Raw genomic sequence first — 9,622 nt, forward strand, 5'->3', positions numbered from 1 at the left:
ATTGCCTTGTGGGATGCTATTTTTATGGATGCTTTGCATATGGATGCTATTTTATGTTGAGGGACAGCTTTGACACATTGCAGTTGATGCACTGACAGTGTTATGCTCTCTTGGATGAGATATTATTCATGTGTATGCCCATGGATGGTGTTTATGCTTGAGGCATTTGGCACTTATTGGCATTTTGGATTGCCATTGTAGTTGGGATTTTCTTTTGGGCCAGATTTGCTCATATGGATGCATAGTACATGCACATGAGTCAGGTGCACCTTTTGATGCTTTGAGCTTTGAGTTTTGGTGATATTTCAGTCTATTGTGGCATACACATTTGGGTTCACCTAGTATTTGGTGTGATTCTCTCTTACAGGCACTAGCATTTGGGATTTTGCTTTATTTGCATCATGGAATCCTCTTCCATGTCTAAAAAGGAGTTTTTCAACATTAAAAAGTTTGATGGGACAAACTTTTCTTTGTGGAAAGAACAGATAAGGGATGTGCTTATTCAAAAGAAGCAGATTAACCCCTTGGTAGGGATTGAAGCTAAGCTTGCAAATATGTTTGAGGATGATTGGAATGAGTTGGATGCATTAGCAAAGTCTACTATTAGACTTCATCTTGCAGAGTCAGTTTATTTCACAGTAGTAGATGAGTAGACTACGGAAGATTTGTGGAAGAAACTATGTGCCACTTATGAGAAGGAAACTGCCTCTAATAAAGTTTACCTCATGAAGAGGTTGTTTGAGCTACAGATGAAGGAAGGGGTCTCCATTGCTTCTCACTTGAATGAATTCAATATTATTTTCAGCCAGCTTTAGGCTCAGAAGATGAATTTTGATGCGGATACTAAGGCAATATTTCTCTTATGTTCATTGCCATCCTCATGGGATACCTTCCGTATAGCTGTCATAACTCTGCACTTGGTGGAGTACTGAAATTTGATGATATTGTAGGTAGCTTGTTGGTCGAGGAGATTAGATGGAAGTCTATGGATGGCAACAAGCAGGATGCAGTCTTAAATGTGCAAAGGGGAAGATCACAATTCGAGCGGAAGTCCCAAGAAAGAGGGAAGTCTCGTAGCAAATCTAGGGCACAGAACATTGAGTGTTACTACTGTGGCAAGAAGGGCCATATGAAAAAGGATTGCTACAAGCTGAAAAGAGAGCAAAAGGATAAGAAAAAGAATGCAAATTGGGGTGCAAATCAAAAGGAAGAGAGTCTAAGGGAGGACAAAGGAAAAGTGAAGATCGAGAAGATCAATGCAGTCACACATAATAGTGATAATGACGTCCTCTTCATGTCTACTTTATCTGCAGAGTTGCTTACCACTTCAGATGATGCATATTCCCAAAATTGGATTTTGGATTCTGGTGCTTCATTCCATGTCACTTCCCATAGGGAATGGTTCTCCACTTATGACAGTGGAAAGACAGGTTGTGTGCATCTTGGAAATGACTATGCATGTGACATAGTGTGAGTAGGTGACATAAAGTTTTCTTTTGCAAATGGGTCTGCATTTGTTTTGAAACATGTGAGACATGTGCCTAAGTTGACCAAGAGTCTTATTTCAGTGGGTCAGCTAGATGATGCTAGTTTTCACACCACTTTTGGCTTTTAGAGTTGGAAAATTTAGAAGGGCTCTATGCTTTTGGCCAGGGGTGCCAAGTGTGGGACTTTGTATCCCTTACATGTATCAGGGGTGTTTGATCATGTTGTTGCAATAACCGAGCAGCCAAGTACTTCTTTGTGGCATTGCAAGTTGGGGCACCTGAGCCAAAATGGAATGAAACTCTTATGCCATTTGGGTTACGTACCGCATTTGAGTTTCTCTGATTTTGAATTTTGTGAGCATTGTCTCTATGGGAAGCAGACTAAATCAGCCCATAAAAGAAGGGGAAAGAAAGAGTTTGAAAAGCTTGATTTGGTGCATTCAGACGTATGTGGTCCCATGCCTACACGGTCATTAGATGGGGCTGAATACTATGTGACATTCATTGATGATGCAACTAGGAAAGTGTGGGCTTATGCCATAGCTCGAAAGAGTGACATGTTCCAGGTATTTCAAAAATGGCTGGTTGAGAATCAGTTAGGTAGAACGCTTAAATGCCTACGGACTGACAAAGGTGGAGAGTATCTCTCTGATGACTTTCAGCATTTTTGTGATACACGAGGGATTAAGAGGGAGCTCACATCCCCTCGTACTTCAGGGCAAAATCCAGTTGCAAAAAAGATGCATCATACCATTCAAGAAAGATTGCAATGCATGCTTTCCAATGCTCTTTCTAGTGATTTTTGGGCTGAGGCAATGAAGACTGCAGTGCATGTGATCAATAGATCACCTAGTAAGAGTTTGGATGGTGGTATTCCTGAAGAGGCATAGAGTGGCAAGAAGCCCTCTTACTCTCATTTGCGTATATTTGGGTGTGAGGCATGTGAGGCATATGCACATGTGCCAAAAGAGCTTCGAAAGAAACTAGATCCTAAGTCTAGGAAATGCATCTTTCTGGGTTATGGTGAAAGTGGAGAGAGGGGCTATCCTCTCTGGGATCCAAAAGCAAAGAAGATCATATGCAGCCATGATGTAGTCTTCAATGAGAAGAAGATGCATAAGGCACCCATGAGGGATGTGGAAATGAGGAGAATCACTTTTTAGGATGTGAATCCACCTGCATATGTTGATAAATAGCAAGCTGTCCATGCACCAAATGTGCAAGAAATGGTACCACCAAGTACTCCCACAGGTATACAATCAAGGGTAGATGATGGATCATCTATTGGTGGAAATGATGAGCCAAATGTGGCTGATATGCAAGTGGGACAGCAAGCTGAAATGCCCTTGAGAAGATCATTTAGAGTGTCTAGACCGCCTGATAGGTTTGTTCCAGGGGTAGACTATGTGATGCTTACTAATTGCGGGGAGCCTTCTTGCTATAGAGAGGCTATGATGTGCGAGGATCAATGCAAGTGGGAGTATGCTATGCAATCAGAGATGAGTTCACTTATGAAAAATAAGACTTGGGACTTGGTTTCTTTGCCAGATGGAAGGAAGCATTGCCATGTAAATGCGTCTACAAGATGAAGGTCACAGGTGATGATGTGCCTAGGTATAAGGCCTGTTTAGTCACTAAAGGGTTCAAGCAAGAGAACGGTAAGGACTTTGATGAGATATTCTCTCTGGTTGTGAAGATGACCACACTTAGATGGATGCTTGGACTAGTGGCAGTAGAGGATATGGAGCTTATGCAAATGGATGTCAAGACATATTTCTTGCATGGGAATCTACATGAGGAAATTTACATGATGCAGTCGGAAGGCTTTGAAGAAAAGGGCAAAGAGCATTTAGTTTGCAAGCTGAAGAAGAGTCTCTATGGTCTTAAGCAAGTGCCTAGAGAATGGTATCAGAAGTTTGATGCTTTCATTCGGTCCCGGGGTTTTAGAAGGAGTGAAATTGATCACTGCCTCTACACTAAAGGGCTAAGGATAATAGTCTGATAATCCTGGCACTATATGTGGATGATATGCTATTGGCTAGCAAGAATACTTATGAGCTAGATGCATTAAAGGCCAAGTTGCATGAGGCCTTTGATATGAAGGATTTGGGACTTGCAGGTCATATTCTTGGTATGCGCATCACGCATGATCGAAGTAGGAAACTCCTTTGGCTTTCATAGAAGGAGTATGTTACAAAAGTATTGCAGCATTTCAATATGGAGGGGGGGAAGGAAGTGAGTACTCCATTGCCTCCATATGTGAAACTGAGTCATACAAATAGTCCCAAATCAGATGAGGAGAGGGCCATGATGGCCAAGGTTCCTTATGCATCAGCGGTTGGGAGTCTTATGTATGCTATGATAGCTACTAGACCAGACATTGCATTTGCAGTGGGAGTTGTTAGCCGGTATATGGCTAATCCAGGAAAGAGGCATTGGGAGGCGGTTAAGTGCATCATGAGGTACATGAAGGGTACCAAGGAGATGTGCATCTGCTTTGGTAGAGGAGACATGTGTGTACTTGGATACACAGATTCAGACTATGCAAGGCATGTGGATAGTAGGAGATCCACTTCTGGTTATGTGTTCACCTTTGCAGGTGATGCAGTGTCGTGGATGTCTCACACACAGAAGTGTGTTGCTTTGTCTACCACAGAGGCTTAGTATGTTGCAGCCACAGAGGGTTGCAAGGAGGCTATATGGCTGGATCGGCTAGTGGGAGATTTGGGGATTCATATAGGTGTACCGACATTGCATAGTGATTCCATGAGTGCTATTCAGGTAGCACGAAATCTGGTCTTTCATGCAAAGACCAAACACATTGAGGTCAGGTACCATCTCATCAGGGAGGTACTTGAGGACAAGCGCATAGAGCTTGTCAAGGTTCATACAGATGATAACCCTATAGATATGCTGACGAAGAGTCTACCTAGTTAGCAGTTTGAGTATTGTCGTGTATTGATGGGCATTGGATAGTATGCTCACTGGTTGTTCTCCCTTAAAGGCACATTGTCCTTTAAGTGGGAGGTTGTGGGGGTTAAAGGTCACTGTGCCTTTACCCCAGTTATGTACAATACTCAAATGCATATATAAATGAATGAAAAAGAAGGTTAGGGTGGTTCTGCACCCACCAAAACTTGTGGCTCTCTGTCTCTCTCTCTCCCTCTTCCGTTCTTGCTTTTGTTGAGAGCACTCTCAATGTGATTGTCCTAAACTAGCCCAGTGGTTGAAACATCATGTGATTGTCCTAAACTAGCTCAATGGTTGTCTATGATTGAGTTTTAGAATGTTAAATTTCTACATCGATCTAGCTCAGACTTTATGTAATTGTATTAAACCAACCCATGAGTTGGAACATCATGTAACCATGGCTCGTTCACGTCAAACACCAATTATGTTATTGTCTTAAACTAGGGTGGTAGAACAAAAATTAACAGGAATATATTTGCAATAAAACAACGGTGACCAGCTGAGTGGTTGAAATTGTTGTGTTTTAAATTTAATTTTCCATTGATTCGAGTCATATACCATTTATTTCTAAACCTAGCTGGCTTGGACTTAATGTGATTGTCCTAAACCAGCCCGATAGTTGGAACATCATTGAGTTGGTTTAGTCAAATAGCAGTTACATGATTGAAATAGTGGTTGGATAGAAATACAAAAATGAACAGTAACATATTGTTATTATCTAATGGTTATATATTACCGATATAATTTTAGATTTTTCAATCATTGCACAAAAGAACTTTCCTCCCTCTCCTCTCCTCTCCTCTCCTCTCCTATCTATCACTTTCTCTCCACTCTTGGGTGGGCTGAACTCCATGGCCCATCCTTAGCTTGGAATTTTTACAAATTGACCTCACTCAATTTGATCTCTAGAAGGCTCCTCTCTGGTCGTCATTCTGCTCCAGGTCAAAGTTTCTGATGCTGCAAACTAGTTTCTACACAGTCAAAGGATCGACCATAACTTTTTGAGGTTTACTCAGATCACTTCAAAGTAAAAAGCAAGTTTATTTTTTGAAAGATAATCTATATTTTTTCCTTCTAGGACAAAGAAAAAATCATTGCCTTTTGTCCATGGTGAAAGTCACAGGCAGAGGGGGTACTGGCAAACTATTTTTTCTTTTATGGGGGATAGGAAACAAGAGAAGCAACCTTCATATGCTGCAATAGTAGCTTCACCCTTGAGTAACACTAGGCAAAATGAGGTCATTATTATTCTACAACAGCAAGTCCTCCTTCTCAAAAAGGAAAACTATGAGATGAAGCAAAAATTCCAAGGGTTAAAAGAGAGAGTAAATGCGGCTGAGGGCAAACTTGAAAAGGCAAGCCCCATTATAGCTCATGATGAAGTTGTCTTTAGTCAAATGGAAGAGATGCATGAGAAGCTCAAGGGAGAGATCCAAGAGAAACTCAAAGGAGAAGTGAAGAGCTCCTTAGATACACAGATGTCTACTCGACTATAGAAGGAAGTTAAAGAGCAAGCCGACAGACTGTGCAACTCAAGAATGCTCAGTATTGGAGGTTAACCAGACAACTGATTCATAGCGGAAGACTCTTATGAAGAGACTCATGAGAAAATCAGCAAAGCTTTACTAGGAGTTGAATGGGAAGACCTAGAGTTTAATATTGGAAAAGCAAGAGCGTATGCAGTTCTTACCTTCGAGTCAAAAGATAAAAGAACTCAGATTATCAGCAGACAATCGAATAAGCTGAAAGGATTAAGCGTGTGGATGGCAGAGGAACTCACAAAATCTCAGCTAAAGACTAAGACCTCAGAGCTTGCAAAGGTAAAGGTGGCCAAAAAAGAAGGAAAATGGGCTGTCTTTCGAGATGGCAAGGCTTTGATCAAAGACTTGAAAGCTAAGATTAAAGACCCTCAATCTATAACTGATGTATGATTTTCTTTTCTTTCTGTCTCCATTTCCTTTTGTTCATCTTTATTAGTTGAACAAGTTATATATGCTGGAAGTAATATAAAACTCTCTTTCTTTGGAAAATATATTATTGAGCCCTATTCAGGTCAAACAATATATTATCAAGCTAGTTTAGTTCAGACACCAACCCAGTGGTTGAAATTGTGGATTGTCCTAAACTAGCTCAATCATTTTGTTTTACTAGTAGCTTGATTAGTTTAATTATTACCTTGGTTAGTTTAATTATTACCTTGATTAGTTTAATTAATAACTATCCTAAAATTATAGTTAATAACTATCCTAAACTAAAATTATTTTGTTTTACTAGTGGCTTGATTAGTTTAATTATTAACTTTATTATACATGACTATCCTAAACTAAAATTATTTTGTTCTACTAGTAGCTTGATTAGTTTAATTATTAGCTTTATTATATGTGATTGTCCTAAACTAGCCCAACAATAATTACATGATTGAAATCGTGGTTGGATTGAAATATAGATTGAACAGTAGTATATTATTTTTTCTAAATTTTAGAGCCCCGTTTAGAGCAGACACCAACTCTGTGAATGTTCTAAAATAGCCCAGTGGTAGAAATTGTTATGTTTTCTAGTAGCTTTGATTAGTTTATTAACTTGATTAGTTTAATTAGATTGTGTTTATTTCACATACAACAATATATCACTGAGCTAGTTTAGGTCAGACACCAACCCGATTGTTTTTCTTTACTAGTAGCTTGATTAGTTTAAATATTATCTTGATTAGTTTAAATATTACCTTGATTAGTTTAATTAATTAGTTAAATTATTTGATTATATGTGACGGCTGAATTGAACTTTTTTATTTTATTAGGACCTTGATTAGTTTAATTATTAGCTTGAGTGTATTTGACTATTCTCTCGGTGATCAAAATTGTTTTGTTTAGATGGCATTTTTGCATGTAGTGTGTTTTGTTTTGTTTTCCTCATAGTAGTGCAAAAAGTGGGCCTAGTTGGGTGAGCAAACTTAGGACCATATCATTCGAGAGATCCACATTATAGTACCATCCTTCAAATGGACCAATGTCTATTCCAAATGGGCAGCTCTAAGAGACCATCTAATTCATAGGATCAAATTTTGAAGATCAACATTGTAGACTCGAGACCATCTAATTTGCAAGCTCAAAATTTTAATATCCTTATTATAGCCTAGAATGTCCTTGAAATGGATTGATGCCTATTCTTGGATATCTCTAAGATTGTGGATGGTTGAAGTTCATTTGGACAATTATAGCCACCAGGTAAACACTAGCCTTGCATGAGAGAGGTCATGACCATCTATATTCTCACACTCAAATTAGCTTGCATTAGACTATTATAACAATGTGAGGACCATAGGTTTGGATTAGCATTGAGTTAAAATCAAACTGTAAGAGCAATAGGAAATCAAACTATTATAATTTTAGAATTTCTAATTATAATGCCATTCAAAATGGTTACAATCTTCAATTTGCTATTTTCTTGCCATTGAATTTTTCAATTTTTAATTTGCTATTTTGCTTGCCATTGAATTATTATGATCTTGGATTTGATGATAGAAATTCTCCCATATCAACCATCTAATTGCACGTCATGGGATCTAGAGTTCAAGAATATACACCAGTGGCCAGACAATGATGTATATGACCACCTTTACTAGGCTAGTCTATGAGCAATGCGAGTGCAGGCTGGAATATTTAATTGGGACTTTGCATGTGCCACCGCTCCTCCCCCCTCATCCCAACAAGGTGTCATTTAAGGGGGTGCTAGTATTATGATTTTTTTGTCATAGAAAAATCTAGTGGTGGATTGTGTGGTCATAGCAAGTAGAGGCACCCAGAGTCACACGAATTGACATAAGAAATTAAGGAAAAAAGAGTGGGAGGGTATCAAGTCCTCCAACCTAGCTATATAAAGTCTTTAAGGGGAGAGAAACAAATTGTTTCACCTAGGAAAAGCCCTCTCCTACCCCCTTCCATGCTCGCAAAGCCCTTTTGCCCTTATTGTCCAACCTGTAACACTCCACTAACCATAGCCATGACCAAGGGAGTTGCAAGATGGGTAGCCAAGGGAAAGAGTCTTAATGAGGAGATTCTAGAAAAGTTTAGACAGAATTGGCTGTGCTCAAAGACCACCATATAGAGGTAGAGAACTAGCTCCTATTAGAGCATACAAGGCACGCCCTTCTTTTGGTTCTCCTATAGACATGTCACCGAGATACGATTCCAAAAGGGAATGGTTGAGCCAAGACACCAGGTGACCTTTCCATTTTCCTCTTCACCTAGAAGGTGAGGGTAATGGCAAATCATGTTGGGCATCTCTAACAACCGATTGGTTAACAATATGCCACCATGGGTTAATGATATCATTTGATGGATAGTGGCAAGCTCATAGAGCTAGGATTGTGCCTTGGAGCCAAATAGGCCCAAGTTGATTGTAAATAATGAGGAAAGAGAGCAGTATAAAGAGATTAGGGTTGGCCCTGTCTTCAAAAGGTGACATGTATAAAAGGCCAAGTAACTAGTTGACTTTGGTCTTCATTGTTGGATGCACAGGTCTAGAATACAAGCTCCCTCTTCTCTTCCAAAAGTATTTTGGGTGTTCTCTCATTTCCATTTAGTCCTTGAAGGTGTTTGCCACTCCATCCCCATTCATTCTCCTCTTCTTCTCCCCTTCTTCCTCTCTTCTCCCCTCTCCCCTTTCCCTCCTTCTCTCATGCAAACATGTTGCAACAATTCGAGAGCCACTTGAGCGACACTTGTGGATGAGTAGCTTGGAGTGGAGGCTCCATTGGCATTCCTTCAGGATCCCCACAACACATGAGTCATCGAGGATTCATTGGCATTCCTTCAAGATCCCCACAACACATGAGTCACCATCGACACTACAAATCTTTGGCTACCAGTGAGTTCAAGGTATGCTTTTGCATTGCACTTGTTTTCTCTCGTCCATCTACCCATTTCTCATTGCTTTAAGCTTAAATAAGAGCATTGAAAGTGGAGTTGTAGGAAAGGAAAATTGAGGGGATACCGCTAGGAGAGAATGAGTGGAGAAGTGTGAGTCTTGGAAGGGAAAAGAAGAAGCTATCATTTTCTTTTGGAAAGCATTTTGGATCATTTAGAGCTTGTTACTGATGTTTTTTAGTGTTTTGAATTCATAGGAAGATAGTTTATAGGATTGCTAAGGTGTGTGTGATAGAAAAC

This window comes from Dipteris shenzhenensis, chromosome 21 (genome assembly GCF_047967505.1).
Source record: "Dipteris shenzhenensis isolate YYH24624 ecotype China chromosome 21, Dip_SZ_1.0, whole genome shotgun sequence".
Lineage (NCBI taxonomy): Eukaryota > Viridiplantae > Streptophyta > Polypodiopsida > Gleicheniales > Dipteridaceae > Dipteris > Dipteris shenzhenensis.